This window comes from Macaca thibetana, chromosome 2 (assembly GCF_024542745.1).
Source record: "Macaca thibetana thibetana isolate TM-01 chromosome 2, ASM2454274v1, whole genome shotgun sequence".
Lineage (NCBI taxonomy): Eukaryota > Metazoa > Chordata > Mammalia > Primates > Cercopithecidae > Macaca > Macaca thibetana.
This window is the reverse complement of record NC_065579.1, coordinates 103,353,727-103,373,616: the sequence shown is the minus strand read 5'-3', so window position 1 is coordinate 103,373,616 and position 19,890 is coordinate 103,353,727. Positions and strand designations below refer to the sequence as shown.

At 47.5% G+C, this 19,890-nt stretch overlaps 2 protein-coding genes across 6 annotated transcripts in view; one reads left to right on the top strand and one right to left on the bottom strand.

Annotated features, from left to right (window-relative positions):
• TCTA (T cell leukemia translocation altered) overlaps positions 1–19,890 on the bottom strand; it is a 405,836-nt gene that overhangs the window by 352,308 nt on the left and 33,638 nt on the right. The window lies entirely within an intron of this gene.
• Positions 1–19,890, top strand: part of QRICH1 (glutamine rich 1) — a 64,871-nt gene that overhangs the window by 20,421 nt on the left and 24,560 nt on the right. The gene's annotated exons all lie outside the window — the stretch shown is intronic.

Sequence of the window (19,890 nt, the reverse complement as noted above, 5' to 3'; positions counted from 1 at the left end):
GTATATGGGAAATGCTGAGGTGTAGCCTGTTTAATGTACTTTATTTGTTGTCAGTGTTTTAGTTAGTGGGATCATCACATGTGTATGGATGTTACAGGTTATTTTCATTAAGGGGGGACTCTGAAACTATTTAACACTAAGATTTTCAAAGTTAATGTGGACTAAAAATTTTTTCCTTTTTCTTTAAGTTTTTTTTTTTTTTTTTTTTTTTTTTTAAAAACAAACACCAGTGTCAAGGGCTGACTTTGAATAGATTGCAGCCAGGGATATGCTTAGCTACCTAGGAAACCCCAACCCAGAAGCAGGTCATCTATGAATGGTTTAGCATCAGGTTCAACGTGCCTCGCGTGATGAGTGAGGAGGCGACCACCTTTCTGGTAGCACCCCTTTTCCCAGGATGAGGGGCTCTCTGCACCGGAACCCGTTCCGGGCACATGACCCCACTGGCGGCGATGTCAGTGATGGTGGGGGACTGGCTTTCCAAGGCCGACCAACACTCTGTGGTGCTGCCATGTCATTGTACCTGGGTTGTTTTATTTCTTTGTTTCTTCTTTTTTTGAGATGGAGTCTTGCACTGTGGCCCTGGATGGATTCTCCTGCCCCCACCTCCTGAGTAGCTGGGATTCCTGGTGCCCGCCAACACACCCGGCTAATTTTTTATACTTTTAATAGATATAGGGGTTTCACTATGTTGGCCAGGCTGGTCTTGAACTCCTGACCTCGTGATCCGCCTGCCTCCTCAACCCAAAGTGCTGAGATTACAGGCATGAGCCACTGCACCCAGCCACACCTGGGTTGGTTTTTTTTTTTTTTTTTTTTTTTTTTTTTTGAGACAGAGTCTCATTCTGTCACCCAGGCTGGAGTGCAGTGGTGCATTCTTGCCTCCGCCTCCTGGGTTCAAGCTATTCTCACGCCTCAGCCTCCCAAGTAGCTGGGACTACAGGTGTGTGCTACCACCCTCAGCAATTTTTTTTGTATTTTTAATAGAGGCTGGGTTTCCCCATGTTGGGCTTGAACTCCTGACCTCAAGAGATCTGCCTGCCTCCTTGGCCTCCCAAAGTGCTGAGATTACAGGCGTGAGCCACCATGCCCAGCGTTTTTTTTTTTTTTTCTTTTTAAATGGAGTTTCGCTCTTGTTATCCAGGCTACTAGAGTGCAATGGCGCGATCGTGGCTCACTGCAACCTCCACCTCTCGGGTTCAAACGATTTTCCTGCCTTAGCTTCCCGAGTAGCTGGGATTACAAACATGCACCACCAAGCCTGGCTAATTTTTTGTATTTTTAGTAGAGACGGGGTTTCACCATGTTAGCCAGCATGGTCTTGATCTCCTGACCTCATGATCCGCCCACCTCGGCCTCCCAAAATTCTGGGATTACAGGCGTGAGCCATGGCACCCGGCTGAGGCTTCCTTTCTATTTGTGTCTTCCTGAGTAGAGACAGAACACAGGAGGGTTGGTCTTGGCTCATTACTGATAGTGTGACATTTCAAATTAATTTAAAAATGGAAAGGCTGATGTATTTCAGTGATCTTCATTAACTTGTGTGATTCCGTAACTCAGATTACCTATAGATTTCTAGGTTTGTGTTTGTTGTTTGTAAGCCACAAAATGGCCAAGTGCATTTGTGGATGCCTGTAATCTCAGCATTTTGGGATGCCAAGGCGGGCGGATCATTGAGTCCAGAAGTTTGAGGCCAGCCTGGGCAATATGGCAAAACCCCGTCTCTACAGAAAATAAAAAAAATTACCCAGGCATGGTGGTATGTACTTGTAGTCCCAGTTACTTGGGAAGCTGAGGTGGGAGGATTGCTTGAGCCCAGGAGGTCAAAACCCGCCTGGGCAACACGGTGAAACCCTGTTTCTACCAAAAATAGAAAAAATTAGCTGGGCGTGGTGATGCACGCTTGTGGTCTTAGCTACTTGAGAGGCTGAGGTGGGAAAGTCCCTTGAGCCTGGGAGGTGGAGGTTGCAGTGACCTGAGATCATGCCACTGCACTCCAGCCTGGGTGACAGAGTGAGATCCCATCTCAAGAAACAAAAAGAATAAAAATTGTAAGGCACAAAAAAATAATGCTAATGGATGATAAGCTTTCTGAAAGAGGAGAAACTACTACATTTGTTGAGAAGATAAAATGTTCTCCTTTAGTTTTTTGAGACAGAGTCCCACTCTGTCATCCAGGCTGGAGTGCAGTGGCGTGATCTCAGCTCACTGCAACCTCTGCCTCCTGGGTTCAAGCGATTCTCCTGCCTCAACCTCCTGAGTAGGTGGGATTCCAGGCGCCTGCCACTGTGCTGGCTAATTTTTGTAATTTTAGTAGAGACGGGGTTTCACCATGTTGGTCAGTCTGGTCTTAAACTTCTGACCTCAGGTGATCTGGCCTTGGCCTCCCAAAGTGCTGGGATTACAGGCGTGATCCACCGCATCCAGCCAGAGTTTTCCTCTTTAGAGGTCTTTATGTTAGACAACAGGCTCCTCCAGTTGCAAATCCAGTTTTCTTGCCTTTGTCTATTAGGGTCGAATTTCATTGTATTCTGGATGTTTTTTTCACACTAAGAAGACAGGCTCTGCCTCCCGGCCACTGCACTCTAGCCTGGGCAACAGAGCGAGACTCCGTCTCAAAAAAAAAAAAAAAAAAAGACAGGAAAGGAACTGGAACGTGCTGGAGAGGCAGGAGTATGGAGAGGTGGGCCTGGTGAGATAGAAGGTTTTCTTTTCCTTCGTATTTTGTTTTTGTTTTTTTAGAGACAGGATTTCACTTGCCCAGGCAGGAGTGCTGTGGCATGATCATGGCTCACTGCAGCCTTGACCTCCTGGGCTCAGGTGATGCTCCCACCTCAGCCTCCTGATTAGCTGGGACTACAGGTTCGTGCCACCATGCTCAGCTAATTTTTTCATTTTTGGTAGAGATGGGCTCTCGTCATGTTGCTCAGGCTGGTGTTGAACTCCTGGCCTCCAGCAGTCCTCATGGCTGAGCCTCCTAAAGTGCTGGGATTACAGACATGAGCCACTGTTCCCAACTGAAGTAGGTTTCACTGTAGCCCCTCAAAAATGCAGCTGAGTATATTGGAAGGACATAGCCTCTCAAGCTTCAGTACTGGGTTTAAATTTGACTTGACCACTCAATTATTGACATGAGCTTAATCTTTACCTCCGGTTTGTTCATCAGTTGAATAGGGATAATACCATTTAATGAGACTGAACCAGATAATAAAGTATCTGGCATATGAAGAGATTTTTTTTGTTTTTTGGAGACAGGGTCTCATTCTGTCACCTAGGTTTGAGTGCAGTGGTGTGATCTTGGCTCACTGCAACCTCAGCCTCCCAGGCTCAAGCTATCCTCCCACCTCAGCTTCCCAAGTACATGGGACCACAGGTGCACACCACCAACGCCTGGCTAATTTTTTGTATTTTTGATAGAAACAGAATTTCACCATGTTGTCCAGGCTGAGATTTACTCTTTTTTTTTTTTTTTTTTTTTTTTTTTTTGAGACGGAGTCTCGCTCTGTCGCCCGGGCTGGAGTGCAGTGGCCGGATCTCAGCTCACTGCAAGCTCCGCCTCCCGGGTTTACGCCATTCTCCTGCCTCAGCCTCCCAAGTAGCTGGGACTACAGGCACCCACCACCTCGCCCGGCTAGTTTTTTGTATTTTTTAGTAGAGACGGGGTTTCACCGTGTTAGCCAGGATGGTCTCGATCTCCTGACCTCGTGATCCGCCCGTCTCGGCCTCCCAAAGTGCTGGGATTACAGGCTTGAGCCACCGTGCCCGGCCTACTCTCTTTTTTTTAAGATGGAGTCTCACTCTGTCACCCAAGCTGGAGTGCAATGGCACGATCTCGGCTCACTTGCAAGCTCCACTTCCTGGGTTCACGCCATTCTCCTGCCTCAGCCTCCCGAGTAGCTGGGACTACAGGCACCCACCACCACGCCCAGCTAATTTCTTGTATTTTTTGTAGAGACGGGGGTTTTACTGTGTTAGCCAGGATGGTCTCGATCTCCTGACTTCATGATCTGCCCGCCTCTGCCTCCCAAAGTGCTGGGATTACAGGTGTGAGTCACCGTGGCTGGCCTCTTTTATTTTTATATTTATTTACTTATTTTTTGAGATAGAGCCTCACTCTATTGCCCAGACTGGAATGCAGTGGCACGATCTTGTTTCACTACAACCTGCATCTCTGGGGGTTCAAGCTGGCACGCCCAGCTAATTTTTGTATTTTTAGTAGAGATGGGGTTTCACCATGTTGGCCAGGATGGTCTTGAACTCCTGACCTTAAGTGATTTGCCCACCTCGGCCTCCCAAAGTGCTGAGATTATAGGCATGAGCCACCACACCCAGCCTTGTTTTGTCTTTGTAAAGAAGAAAAAGTACAGGAAAGGTAAGTAAAAGAAGGCTGGCCCAGGTATGGTGGCTCACACCTATAATTCCAGCACTTTGGGAGGCTGAGGTGAGTGGATTCCTTGAGCCTAGGAGTTTGAGGCCAGCCTGCGCAAGATGGCGAAATCCTGTGTGTAAAAAAGTACAAAAATTAACTAGTTGTGATGGCTCGCTCATGTGGTCCGAGGTACTCAGGAGGCTAAAGTGGGAGGATCACCTAAACCTGGGAGGTCATGGTTGCAGTGAGCTGTGATTGTGCCACTGCACTCCAGCCTTTTACACTAAGGACAGGAAAGGGACTGGATTGAGACACTGTCTCAAAAAAAAGGAGAAAAGAAGACTGATTTTTTTTTTTTTTTTTTTTTTTTTGAGATGGAGTCTCGCTCTGTAGCCCGGTCTGGAGTGCAGTGGCCGGATCTCAGCTCACTGCAAGCTCCGCCTCCCGGGTTTATGCCATTCTCCTGCCTCAGCCTCCCGAGTAGCTGGGACTACAGGTGCCCACCACCACGCCCGGCTAGTTTTTTGTATTTTTTAGTAGAGACGGGGTTTCACGGTGTTCGCCAGGATGGTCTCGATCTCCTGACCTCGTGATCCGTCCGTCTCGGCCTCCCAAAGTGCTGGGATTACAGGCTTGAGCCACCGCGCCCGGCCAAAGACTGATTTTCTGGCTCAAATTATTCTGCTGTTATTTACACCTTTGATCTCCTCTTTCTTACCACAGCCGGCCAATTTTTGTACTTTTTTTTAGTGGAGATGGGGTTTCATTTGCCATGTTGGACAGACTGGTCTTGAACTCCTGACCCTAAGCAATTCACTTGCCTCAGCCTCCCAAAGTTCTGGGATTACAGGCGTGAGCCATCGTACCTGGCCACTAGGCTAGTCTTGGGATTCCTGAGTTCAAGTGAGCCACCCACTTTGTGGGTGTTTGGATTACAAAGTGTTTGAATTATAGGCACAAGCCATTATACCTGGCCCTGCTTTCTTATAAGGTTAAAGAGTTTGGGGCCAGGTGCGGTGGCTCAGCCTGTAATCCCAGCACTTTGGGAGGCCAAGGTGGCCGGATCACGAGGTCAGGAGATAGAGACCATCCTGACTAACACGGTGAAACCCCGTCTCTACTAAAAATACAAAAAATTAGCTGGGTGTGGTGGCGGGCACCTGTAGTCCCAGCTACTCGGGAGGCTGAGGCAGGAGAATGGCGTGAACCCGGGAGGTGGAGCTTGCAGAGAGCCGAGGTCACGCCACTGCACTCCAGCCTGGGCAACGGAGCGAGAGTCTGTCCCCCCCAAAAAAAGACAGTGAGTTTGGGGATTCAAGTTTGGAGTGATTTTTGAGACTTTATGTTCAAGATAAACTGATCAGTGCTTGAACTTGGGAGGCAGAGGTTGCAGTGAATCGAGATCGTGCCACTGCACCACAGCCTGGATGACAGAGCAGACTCTCTCAGAAAAAAGAAAAGCCACTAATCGAGATCAGTAACATCGTCTTTCTCCCTAAACTCTATGTAAATGAAAGAAGAAACATAAATATAATGACATCCATGAGACAGATTCACTGTGATAGAATCATAAGAATATATGTTTTCCCTAAGTGACTAAAAAGATGCTTTTAAAAAATAAAAAATTCTAGCCAGGCCAGGCGTGGTGGCTCACACTTGTAATCCCAGATGTTTGGGAAGCTGAAGTATGTAGATGACTTGAGCCTGGGAGTTTGAGACCAGGCTGGGAAACACAAAACAGAAAAACACAAAAATTAGTTGAGCATGGTGGTGTGCACTTGTAGTCCCAGCTACTCAGAAGGCAGAGCAACCTTGGGCCTAGGAGTCCGAAGTAGCAGTGAGCTGTGATCACGCCGCTGCACTCCATCCTGGGCAAAAGTGAAAGACCCTGTCTCTATAAAAAACAGAACAACAAAGCATTTTTAAGAGTGCTGGATTAAATGAATACCATTTAAAAACTACTAAACCTAAGAAATTGATAAAAGAGTATAAGTAGACAGAATTAGGTGATGAAAGGCCAGGTGTGGTGGCTCATGCTTATTATCCTAGCACCTTGGGGAGGGCGAGGCGGGCGGATCACCTGAGGTCAGGAGTTTGAGATCAGCCTGGCCAACATGGTGAAACCTCATCTCTGCTAAAAACACTAAAATTAGCTGGGCATGTTGGCAGGCGCCTGTAGTCCCAGCTACTCGGAGGCTAAGGCAGGAGAATTGCTTGAACCTGGGAAGCCGAGGTTGCAGTGAGCTGAGATCACGCCATTGCACTCCAGACTGGGCAACAAGAGTGAAACTGTCTCAAAAAGAAAAAAAAAAATTTGGTGACGAATACATGTAGGAAAGAACTTTTGGGGAAAGTGGGGCAGTTCTTAGAGTGCCCTAAGCTGAGAAGTAGAGGATACACAGAGTAGAAGTCCACTGGGGTAGCTTTAGAACTAAAGGTTGGGAATTGACTAGAGACTTCAAAACACACACATAAACATATGTATACTTGGAGCTCACATTAGCTTGATGAGCAAGTTAGAGATACATTAGTTTGATGATAATTGTTACTGCCCTTTTGGGTACGAATCATAGGCTGGGTGCAGTGACTCATACCTGTAATCTCAACACTTTGGGAGACTGAGGCAGGAGGATCATTTGAGTTCAGGAATTCAAGACCAGCCTGGGCAACATAGTGAGACCTTGTCTCTACTAAAAATAAAATGAGCTGGGTGTAGTGGTATACACCTGTAATCCCAGCTGCTGAAGAGGCTGAGGTGGAAGGATAGCTTGAGAATACTTTATTTCCAAAAAAAAAAATTTTTCCCCACATGGATCTGTATTTTAGCTAACCTTTTAGAGTGCTCTTTGTGGTCCCTTCGCCCACACAGGTTATCAACTGTTAATGCAAGTTATAAGTGTAATTGGAGGAAACGTCCTTTTTTTCTTTAAAAAATAATTTTTGGCTGGGCGTGGTGGCTCATGCCTCTAATCCCAGCACTTTGGGAGGCCGAGGTGGGTGGATCACAAGGGCAGGAGTTCAAGATCAGCCTGGCCAAGATGGTGAAACCCTGTCTCTACTAAAAATGCAAAAAAGTAGCCGGGCATGGTGGTAAGCACCTGTAATCCCAGCTACTCAGGAGGCTAAGGCAAAGAACTGCTTGAACCCGGGAGGCTGAAGTTGCCATGAGCCAAGATCGCGCCACTGCGCTCCAGCCTGGGCGACAAAGCGAGACTCCATGTCAAAAAAATAATAATCATAAATAATAATAATGATAATTTTCTACTTGAGGCATTTTTGCCTTATTCAAGTAATTCTAAAAGTCTTATCACAAATTTCTAACTTATGGGATGCTAGTGAGATATGGTTTGTGGTATATGGTACCTGCAAGAGTAGTTTGATTCCTTTCTACTTAAAATTTAAATTTTAGGCAAGTTTGGCCGGGTTTGGTTACTCATGCCTGTAATCCCAGCATTTTGGGAGGCCAAGGCGAGTGGATTGCTTGAGCCCAGGAGTTCTAGACCAGCTCGGGCAACATGGCAAAACTCCCATCTCTACCAGAAATACAAAAAATTAGCCAGGCATAGTGGTGCATGCCTGTGTTCCCAGCTACTCAGGAGACTGAGGCTGGAGGATCACTTGGAGCCCAGGAGGTGGAGGTTGCAGTGAGCCGAGATCGTGCCAGTGGACTCTAGCCTGGGCAACAGAGCAGAGACCCCATCACACACACAAAAAAAGAAATTTTAGCCAAGCTTGGCTCTGTCATCCATGCTGGAATGCGGTGGCATGATCACAGCTCACTGCGGTCTGAACTTCCTGGGCTCAAGCAATCCTCCTGCTTCAGCCCACTGAGTAGCTTGGACTACAGCTACTATGCCGAACTAATTTTTTTTTTTTTTTGAGGCGGAGTCTCGCTCCCTCGCCCAGGCGGATCTTGGCTCACTGCAAGCTCCGCCTCCGGGGTTTACGCCATTCTCCTGCCTCAGCCTCCTGAGTAGCTGGGACTACAGGCGCCCGCCACCTCGCCCGGCCAGTTTTCTTTGTATTTTTCAGTAGAGACGGGGTTTCACCGTGTTAGCCAGGATGGTCTCGAACTCCTGACCTTGTGATCCACCCGTCTCAGCCTCCCAAAGTGCTGGGATTACAGGCTTGAGCCATTGCGCCCGGCCAATTTTTTATTTTTTATTTTTTATTTTTTTGAAATGGAGTATTGCTCTGTCACCCACGCTGGAGTGCAGTGATGTGATCAGAGGCTCACTGTAACCTCAACCTCCCATGCTTAAGAGATCCTCCCACTTCAGCCTCTTGAGTAGCTGGGACTACAGGCTAGAGAATAGAGTGGCACAATCATAACTCAGTGAAGCCTTGAACTCCTGGGCGCAAGTGATCCTGCCATTTCACCCTCTGGAGTAGCTGGGACTATAAGCATGCACCACCATGCCTGGCTAATATTTTTACTTTTTGTGGAGACAGAGGTCTTGCTATGTTGCCTAGGGTAGTCTTTCTCTGTCACTGAGGCTGGAGTGCAGTGGCATGTTCTCAGCTCACTGCAGCCTCTGCCCCACCAGGTTCAAGCTATTGTCCTGCCTCAGCCTCTTGAGTCGTTGGGATTACAGGTGCGCACCACCACATCTGGGTAATATTTGTATTTTTAGTAGATAGGGGGTTTAACCATGTTGGCCAGGCTGGTCTCGAACTCCTTACCTCAGGTGATCCACCTACCTTGGCCTCCCAAAATGCTGGAATTACAGGCATGACCCACCTCACTTGGCCTGATAAATGATTTCTAAGAAAAATGAATTAGTTGATCAGATAACTCATTTTAAAAGAAGAAAAATCGGCTGGGTGCAGTGGCTTCATGCCTGTAATCTCAGCACTTTGGGATGCCTAGGTGGGCATATCACTTAAGGTCAAGAGTTCGAGACCAGCCTGGCCAATGTGGTGAAACCTCGTCTTAACTAAAAATATAAAAATTAGCCAGGCATGGTGGCAGGCGCCAGTAATCCCAGCTACTCAGGAGGCTGAGGCAGGAGAATTGCTTGAACCTGGGAGATGGAGGTTGCAGTGAACCAAGATTGCGCCACCACATTCCAGCCTAAGTGGCAGAGTGAGACTCATGTCTCAACAAGAAAAAAAGAAAAATCAGTTAAGAAATACAGTAAAGCATGAAGTATACGAGCTGTGATTCAGTGATAGTAACCAGATTTTTGACATTTGTTTTAAGCAAGCCATATTATAATTTAAAAACATACTATGTGTTTAACACAATAGTAGTGGTTCTTTTTTTTTCCTTACCCTTATTTTTTTCTGAGATGGTGGTCTCACTCTGTCACCCATGCCAGAGTACAGTGACACAATCTTGCCTCACTGCAACCTCTGCCTTTTGAGTTCAAGTAGTTCTCCCACCTTAGCCTCCTGAGTCGCTGGGGCCACAGTTGGCGCACAACTACGTCTGGCTAATTTTTTTGTATTCTTGGTAGAGACGGTTTCACTACGTTGCCCAGGCTGGTCTTGAACTCCTGAGTTCAAGCAGTTTGCCCGCTTTAGCCTCCCAAAGTGCTGAGGTTACAGGCATGAGCTACCATTCCTGGCCAGCAGTGATTCACAAATGGTGCTTCAAGAGATTCCTAGGGGCCGGGCGTGGTGGCTCACACCTGAAATCCCAGCACTTTGGGAGGCCAAGGCAGGCGGATCATGAGGTCAGGAGATCGAGACCATCCTGGCTAACATGGTGAAACCCCATCTCTAATAGAAATACAAAACAAAAATTAGCAGGGCGTGGTGGTGGGTGCCTGTAGTCCCAGCTACTCGGAAGGCTGAGGCAGGAGAATGGTGCCACTGCACTCCAACTTGGGCAACACAGTGAGACTCCGTCTCAAAATAAAAAAAAGAGAGAGAGACTCCTGGTAACCTTCAAGTACCTTTTAGGGTTCCTCAAGGTCAAAGCTGTTTTTATTACAATGCCAATATGTTATTTGCCTTTTTCAGTTTCATTCTCTCCTGACCATGTGCTGGAGTTTTGCAGAGCCATGTGTGATGTATGATAGCACAACAGACTGAGTGCAGAAGCACATAGGAGAATTCAGTTACCTTATATTAAGTCAGCCACTAAAGAGGTTTGCAAAAATAGGTCGGGCGCAGTGGCTCATGCCTGCAATCCTAACACTTTGGGAGGCCAAGGCAGGCAGATCACTTGAGGTCAGGCATTCGAGACTAGCCTGGCCAACATGGCGAAAACCCATCTCTACTAAAAATACAAAAACTAACCGGATATGGTGGTGTGCACCTGTAATCCCAGTTACCTGGGAGACTGAGGCAGAAGAATTGCTTGAACTCCGGAGGCAGAGGTTGCGTTGAGCTGAGTGAGCCAAGATCACGTCACTGTACTCCCCCCCAAAAAAAACAGGTCTCCAAAAATGTAAAACAATGCAATTCTTATTATAATTATTTTGGCAAATAGTCATTTTTCATAAGAATATGTTATTTATTTCTGTTAACATATAATGGCTTTATGTGTTTTTTTGTTTGTTTGTTTGTTTTCTAGAACGAGTCTTGTTCTGTCCCCCAGGCTGGCATGAGTGATGCGATCTCGGCTCATTGCAACCTCCACCTCGTGGGTTCAAGCGAGTTCTCCTGTCTCAGCCTCCCAATTAGCTGGGATTACAGGCATGCACCACCACACCTGAGTAATTTTTGTATTTTTAGTACAGACAGTGTTTCACCATGTTGTCCAGGCAGGCCTCGAACTCCTGACTTCATGTGACCCTGCCTGCCTTGGCCTCCCAAAGTGCTGGGATTACATGCATGAGCCACTGTCTGGCTTTATCTGATTTTTAAAAAGACTTACTGTTATTTATTTATTTATTTATTTGACAGAGTCTCACTCTGTCACTTGGGCTGGAGTGCAGTGGCTCTGTCTCGGCTCACTGCAAGCTCCGCCTCCTGGGTTCACGCCTTTCTCCTGTCTCAGCCTCGCGAGTAGCTGGGACTACAGGTACCCGCCACCATGCCCAGCTAATTATTATTATTAATTTTTTTTTTTTTTTTTGAGACGGAGCCTTGCTCAGTTGCCAAGGCTGGAGTGCGGTAGCGTGATCTAGGCTCACTGCAAGCTTCGCCTCCAGGCTCACTTCAAGCTTCGCCTCCCGGGTTCATGCCATTCTCCTGCCTCAGCCTCCCGAGTAGCTGGGATTACAGGTGCCTGCCACTACGCCCAGCTAATTTTTTTTTTTTATTTTTAGTAGAGACGGGGTTTCACTGTGTTAGCTAGGATGGTCTCGATCTCCTGACCTCGTGATCCGCCCACCTCGGCCTCCCAAAGTGCTGGGATTACAGGCGTGAGCCACCGTGCCTGGCCTAATTATTATTATTATTATTATTTTTTTTTTTTTTTTGAGACGGAGTCCCGCTCTGCCGCCCAGGCTGGAGTGCAGTGGCCGGATCTCAGCTCACTGCAAGCTCCGCCTCCCGGGTTTACGCCATTCTCCTGCCTCAGCCTCCCAAGTAGCTGGGACTACAGGCACCCACCACCTCGCCCGGCTAGTTTTTTGTATTTTTCAGTAGAGACGGGGTTTCCCCATGTTAGCCAGGATGGTCTCGATCTCCTGACCTTGTGATCCGCCCGTCTCGGCCTCCCAAAGTGCTGGGATTACAGGCTTGAGCCACCATGCCCGGCCATTTTTTTTTTTTATTTTTATTTTTTGAGACGGAGTCTTGCTCTGTCGCCCAAGCTGGAGTGCAGTGGCGCGATCCTGGCTCACTGCAAGCTCCGCCTCCTGGGTTCACGCCATTCTCCTGCCCCAGCCTCCCGAGTAGCTGGGACTACAGGCGCCCGCCGCTGCGCCCGGCTCATTTTTTGTATTTTTAGTAGAGACGGGGTTTCACTGTGGTCTCGATCTCCTGACCTTGTGATCCGCCCGCCTCGGCCTCCCAAAGTGCTGGGATTACAGGCGTGAGCCACCGCGCCCGGCAACCTGGCCTAATTATTTTTTTTTGTATTTTTAGTAGAGACAGAGTTTCACTGTGTTAGCCAGGATGGTCTTGATCTCCTGACTTTGTGAGCCACCCACCTCGGCCTCCCAAAGAGCTGGGATTACAGGCATGAGCCACCGCACCCAGCATGATTTACTATTTTTAAAATTCCTAGTTTTCGACCAGGCGGGTTGGCTCATGCCTGTAATCTCAGCACTTTGGGAGGCTGCGGTGGGTGGATTGCTTGAGGATACGAGTTCAAGACCAGGTTGGCCAACATGGGGAAACCCCATCTCTACTAAAAATACAAAAACAAACAAAAAAAACAGCCAGGCATGGTGGTGAGCATCTGTAATCTCAGCTACTCAGGAAGCAGAGGTAGGAGAATCGCTTGAACCTGGGAAGCCAAAGTTGTAATGAGCCAAGATCATACCACTGCACTCCAGCTTAGGCGATAGACTGAGACTCTGTCTCAAAAAAAAAAAAAAATTAGGGCCGGGCATGGTGGCTCACGCCTATAATCCCAGCACTTTGGGAGGGCGAGGCAGGCGGAAAACTTGAGGTTAGGAGTTTGAGACCAGCCTGACCAACATGGAGAAACCTCATCTCTACTAAAAAAAAAAAAAAAAAAAAAAAAAAAAACCAACCAGGCATGGTGGCACATGCCTGTAATCCCAGCCACTCAGGAGGCTGAGGGAAGAGAATCGCTTGAACCCGGGAGGCAGAGGTTACAGTGAGCCGAGATGGTGCCATTGCACTCCAGCCTGGGCATCAAGAGCAAAACTCAATCTCAAATAAATAAAAAAAAATTTAAAAAATTAAATTCCTAGTTTTAATTTAAAGTACAAGTAAATATTGCTAGATATGACCTATGTAAACAAGTTCTTTTGGGTCTTCAATAATTTTTTGACCAAATTCAAGTTTTTTGGTGACAGGGTTTCACTTTGTTGCCCAAGCTGGAGTTCAGTGGCACTTTCACAGTTCACTGCAGCCTCAATCTCCTGGGCTCAAGCAATCCGCCTTCCTCAACCTCCCAGGTAGCTAGGACTACAGTTGTGTGTCCATGCCCAGGTAATTAAAAAAATTTTTTGTAGACGTAGGGATCTCACTGTGTTGCCCAGGTTGATCTTGAACTCCTGGGCTCAAGCAGTCTTCCGGCCTTGGCCTCCCAAAGTACTGGGATTACAGGCGTGAGCCACAACGCCCAGCCCCAAATTCAAGCTTTGACTAAGAAATCTTGAAAACTGCTGTTCTGCAGTAGTTGGCTACATAGTTTCCTCTTATGTCTTTGGCATATAGCCCTAGTTCTTAAATTTGACCATGTAATTACACTGGAGTACTTGATAAAACCACTTCTAGAATTTCGGAGTTAGTAGGTCTGGAGTGGTACCTGACAATTTGTATTTCTGAGTGCCTGAATGCTGCTGCTGTTGTTGGCATGGAAACTATATTTTGAGAACCACTGGTGCAAGGAAATAATATTTGACTCCATGGAGAGAAATAATAAACCTACTTATTTGAGCACCTATGATCTGTAATTAAATACTATTTTATGTCCACAACACTGTAGGGAAGTAGACATTCTCCCCTTTTATACTATACCTGAAGAAACTGTTTAGAGGTTAAATTTCCCCATGGATTCACAGGCAGAAAAGTGCAGCATCAATGGACGTATTCACATTGAAGTCTGTGATGTCAAAACCTGAGCTTTTTAAAAATTTATTATTATTATTATTATTTTTGAGATGGAGTCTCGCTCTCTCGCCCAGGCTGGAGTGCAGTGGCGTGATCTTGGCTCACTGCAAGTTCCACCACCCGGGTTCACACCATTCTCCTGCCTCAGCCTCCCCAGTAGCTGGGACCACAGGCGCCCACCACCATGCCCGGCTAATTTTTTGTATTTTAGTAGAGATGGGGTTTCACCGTGTTAGCCAGGATGGTCTCAATCTCCTGACCTCGTGATCCACCAGCCTTGGCCTCCCAAAGTGCCGGAATTACAGGTGTGAGCCACAGTGCCTGGCCTTTTTTTTTTTTTTTTTTTTTTTTTTTTAAATATACTTAGTGACAGCTTTATTGAGATATAAGTTACCCATTTGAAATGTATAATTCAGGCCAGGCACAGTGGCTCACACCTGTAATACTGGCACTTTGGGAGGCCCAGGCAGGTGGATCACTTGAGGTCAAGAGTTTGAGACCAGCCTGGTCAACATGGTGAAACCCCATCTGTGCTAAAAATGCACAATTTAGCTGGGCATGGTGATGCATGCTTGTAATCCTAGCTACTCAGGAGGCTGAGGCACGAGAATTGTTTGAACCAGGGAGGTGGAGGTTGCAGTGAGCTGAGATTCCGCCACTGGGCAACAGAGCAAGCCCTTGCCTCCCAAAACAAAACAAAAGGCTACTATACCAAATTTTATTTTATTTATTTATTTATTATTATTTTTTTTTTTGAGATGGAGTTTCACTCTGTCCTAGGCTGGGCTGGAGTATAGTGGCGCTATCTCGGCTCACTGCAGCCTCTGCCTCCCAGGTTCAAGCGATTCTCCTACCTCAGCCTTCCGAGTAGCCGGGATTACAGGCGCATGTAACCATGCCCGGCTAATTTTTGTATTTTTAGTAGAGATAGGGTTTCCTCATGTTGGCCAGGCTGGTCTGGAACTCCTGACCTCGTGGTCTGCCAGCCTCAGCCTCCCAAAGTGCTGGGATTACAGGCATGAGCCACTGTGTCTGGCCAATTTAACATGCCCACCAGCAGTTTCCCAAGTTGTCCATATCCTCATCAATACTTGTTATCTTTTTTAGTTACAGCCTATTAGATATAAAGTGGTTTCTCATTGTGATTTTGATTTGAATTTCCTTCATAGGTAGTGATATCGAGCAACTGTTTATGTGCTTCTTGGCCATTTACATATATTCTTTTTTTTGGAGATGGAGTTTCACTCTTGTTGCCCGTGCAGTGGTGTGATCTTGGCTCACTGCAACCCCGACCTCCCGGGTTTAAGTGGTTCTCCTGCCTCAACCTCCCAAGTAGCTGGGATTACAGACATGCACCACCATGCCCGTCTAATTTTGTATTTTAGTAGAGACAGGGTTTCACCATATTGGTCAGGCTGGTCTCGAACTCCTGACCTCAGGTGATCCACCCACCTTGGCCTCCCACAGAGCTGGGATTACAGGCGTGAGCTACCGCATCTGGCCCCATTTGCGTATATTCTTTGAAGAAATATTTATTCACAACCTTTCCCTTTTTTTGTGTGTATGATAGGAGGATGAGGTCCACTTTGACTGTTTTGCATGTGGCTATGCAGTTTTAGTATCATCTTTGGTTATCTTTTGTCATGTGTTTGCTGTTATTAGATAGAGCCCCTCATTCTCATTTTCTGCCTTCTTTTTTTATTTTTTTAGTGTTAGGGTTTCTGTTTCCCAGGCTGGAATACAGTGACATAATCGTACTTCACTGCAATCTCTGCCTCCTGCGTTCAAGCAATTCTCCCACCTCAGCTTCCCGAGTAACTGGGACCACAGACACACGCCACCACACCAGCTAACTTTTGTATTTTTAGTGGAGATGGGGTTTTGCCATGTTATCCAGGCTGGTCTCAGTTTCCTGGGCTCAAGGAATCCACCTGTCTCAGCCTCCCAAAGCACTGAGATTATAGGCATGAGCAACTGTGCCTGGCCTCATTTTCTGCCTTCTTGTTTTCTACCTTTCTAATTCCTACCTGTGATTAGGGTAATTTATCTATGTGTCTGATGGTTAAAGCTGTTTTTAAAACATTGCATACTATGTATTTTTTTATGCTGTTTTGCATGCTGACATAATAAGACAGTAACTGCATTGTTATCAGAAACTTGTCATCCAGGTTATGGTAATATTGCTCAGATTAAATTATTGGGATTCTGTTTATTTAAATGCCTTTCCCATTAAAGCAAACATGTTAAGTAAGCACTCTAAAGCAGTGGTCCCCAACCTTTTTTGGCACCAGGTACTCGTTTTGTGGAAGACAGTTTTCCACAGACATTGATAGGGGGTGGTTTGGGATGAAACCTTTCACCTCGCATCATCAGGCATTAGTTTTTTGTTTTGTTTTGTTTTTAAAGACGGAGGCTCACTCTGTTGCCCAGGCTGTGACGCAGTGGTGCTCTCTCTGCTCACTTCAACCTCCACCTCCTGAGTTGAAGCTCTTCTCCTGCCTCAGTCTCCTGGGTAACTGGGATTACAGGCATGCACCACCATGGCTGGCTAATTTTTTGTATTTTTAATAGAAGTTGAGATGGAGTTTCACCATGTTGGCCAGGCTGGTCTTGAACTCCTGCCCTCAAGTGATCTGCCCTCCTCCGCCTCCCTAAGTGCTGGGATTACAAGCATGAGCCACTGCGCCTGGCTAGGTATTAGATTCTAATAAGGAACATGCAGCCTAGATCCCCTCACATTTGCAGTTCACAACAGGGTTTGTGCTCCTATAAGAATCTAATGCCACCATTGATCTGACAGGTGGAGCTCAGTCAGTAATGCTCACTTGCTGCTTACCTCTGTGCTGTATCGTTCCGCCCACGAACCAATACTAGTTCTTGGCCCCGGGGTTGGGGACTCCTGTCCAAAAAATCAGGCTGGGGGCTGGGCAGCTCATGCCTGTAATTCCAACACTTTGGGAGGCCGAGGCTGGTGGATCACCTGAGGTCAGAAGTTTGGGACCAGCGTGGCCAACATGGTGAAACCGCTGTCTCTACTAAAAATACAAAAATTAGGGCTGGGCGCAGTGGCTCACGACTGTAATCCCAGCACTTTGGGAGGCTGAGGAGGGTGGATCACGAGATCAGGAGATCGAGACCATCCTAGCTAACACGGTGAAACCCCGTCTCTACTAGAAATACAAAAAATTAGCCGGTCGTGGTGGTGGGCGCCTGTGGTCCCAGCTACTCGAGAGACTGAGGCAGGAGAATGGCATGAACCTGGGAGGCAGAGCTTGCAGTGAGCCGAGATTGCACCACTGCACTCCAGCCTGGGTGACAGAGCAAGACTCAGTCTCAAAAAAAAAACAAAACAAAAAAAATTAGGTCTGGGCGTGGTGGCTCATGCCTGTAATCCCAGCACTTTGGGAGGTGGGCGGATAATGAGGTCAGGAGACCAAGAGCATCCTGGCTAACAAGTGAAACGCCATCTCTACTAAAAATACAAAAAATCAGCTGGGTGTGGTGGCACATGCTGGTAGTCCCAGCTACTCGGGAGGCTGAGGCAGGAGAATCGCTTGAACCTGGGAGGTGAAGGTTGCACTGAGCCGAGATCGCACCACTGTACTCCAGCCTGGGCGACAGAATAAAACTCTGTCTCAAAAAAAGAAAAATCTCAGCTGGGTGTGGGGCTCATGTACACATGTAATCTCAGCTACTTGGGAGGCTAAGGCCAGAGAATAGCTTGAACCCGGGATGCAGCTGTGACTACCATATCACTCCAGCCTGGGGAACAAGAGCAAAACTCCATCTCAAAGCAGAAAAGAAAAAAAAAATGGCCAGGCATGGTGGCTTAAGCCTGTACTCCCAGCACTTCGGGAGGCCAAGGCGAGCGGATCACAAGATCAAGAGATCAAGACGATTCTGGCCAACATGGTGAAACCCCAACTCTACTAAACATACAAAAATTAGCTGGGCATGGTGGCACACGTCTGTAGTCCCAGCTACTCAGGAGGCTGAGGCAGGAGAATAGCTTGAACCCAGGAGGGGGAGCTTGCAATGAGCCGAGATCACACCACTGCATTCCAGCCTGGTGACAGAGTGAGACTGTCTCAAAAACGCAAAAAATTGGCCGGGCACGGTGGCTCAAGCCTGTAATCCCAGCACTTTGGGAGGCCGAGACGGGCGTATCACGAGGTCGGGAGATCAAGACCATCCTGGCTAACATGGTGAAACCCCGTCTCTACTAAACAAATACAAAAAACTAGCCGGGCGAGGTGGCGGGCGCCTGTAGTCCCAGCTACTCGGGAGGCTGAGGCAGGAGAATGGCGTAAACCCGGGAGGCGGAGCTTGCAGTGAGCTGAGATCCGGCCACTGCACTCCAGCCCGGGCAACAGAGCGAGACTCCATCTCAAAAAAAAAAAAAAAAAAAAAAATTTAGCTGGGTGTGGTGGTGGTGTACCTGTAGTCCTAGCTATTTACTATTTAGCAGGCTGAGGTGGGAGAATCACTTGAGGAGTTTGAAGTTTAAAGTGGCCTATCATCTTACCACAGTACTCTAGCCTGGGCAACAGAGCAAGACCCTGTCTTTAGAGGAAAAAAGGGCCCCTTGTGGTGGCTCACGCCTGTAATCCCAGCACTTTGGGAGGCCAAGGTGGTTAGATCGTCTGAGGGCAGGAGTTCGAGACCAGCCGGGCTAAATGGCAAAACCCCGTCTCTAGTAAAAATAGAAAAATTAGCTGGGCATGGTGGTGGGCACCTGTAATCTTAGCTACTCAGGATGCCGAGGCAGGAGAATTGCTTGAATCTGTGAGATGGAGGTTGCGGTGAGCTGAGATCGCATTATTGCACTCCAGCCTGGGCAACAAGAATGAAACTCTGTTTCAAAAAAATTTTTAAATGCCGGCCGTGGTGGCTCACGCCTGTAATCCCAGCATTTTTGGAGGCCAAGACGGGCAGATCACCTGAGGTCAGGAGTTCGAGACCAGCCTGACCAACATGGTGAAATCCCGTCTCTACTAAAAATACAAAATTAGCTGGGCGTCATGATGCATGCCTGTAATCCTATCTACTCAGGAGACTGAGGCAGGAGAATTGCTTGACCTGGGAGGTTGAGGTTGTGGTGAGCCAGGATCATGCCATCGCCCTCCAGCCTGGGCAACAAGAGCAAAACTCTGTCTCAAAGAAAATAAAAATGTTGGCCGTTTTGGCTCACACCTGCAATGCGCTAGCACTTTGGGAGGCCGAGGTGGGTGGAGCAGTTGAGGTCAGGAGTTCAAGATTAGCCTGGCCAACATGGTGAAACCTCATCTCTACTAAAAGTACAAAAATTAGCTGGATGTGGTGGTACATGTCTGTACTCCCAGATACTCGGGAGGCTGACGCTTCAAGAATTGCTTGAACCTGGGAGGTGGAGGTTGCAGTGAGTGAGCTGAGATCGCACCACTGCATTCCAGCCTGGGCGACAGAGTGAGAGTTCGTCTGGGGGAAAAAAAAAAAAAAGTTTTGATAGTAGACTCCAGCATATCTGTAATCCCAGCTACTCCTGGAAGCTGAGGCAGGAGAATCGCTTGAACCTGGCAGGCAGAGGTTGTAGTGAGCTGAGATTGCGCCACTGCATTCCTGCCTGGGCAACAGAGAAAGTCCATCTTTTAAAAAAAAAAAAAAGTTTTAGGCCGGGCGCGGTGGCTCAAGCCTGTAATCCCAGCACTTTGGGAGGCCGAGACGGGCGGATCACGAGGTCAGGAGATCGAGACCATCCTGGCTAACACCGTGAAACCCCGTCTCTACTAAAAATACAAAAAACTAGCCGGGCGAGGTGGCGGGCTCCTGTAGTCCCAGCTACTCCGGAGGCTGAGGCAGGAGAATGGCCTAAACCCGGGAGGCGGAGCTTGCAGTGA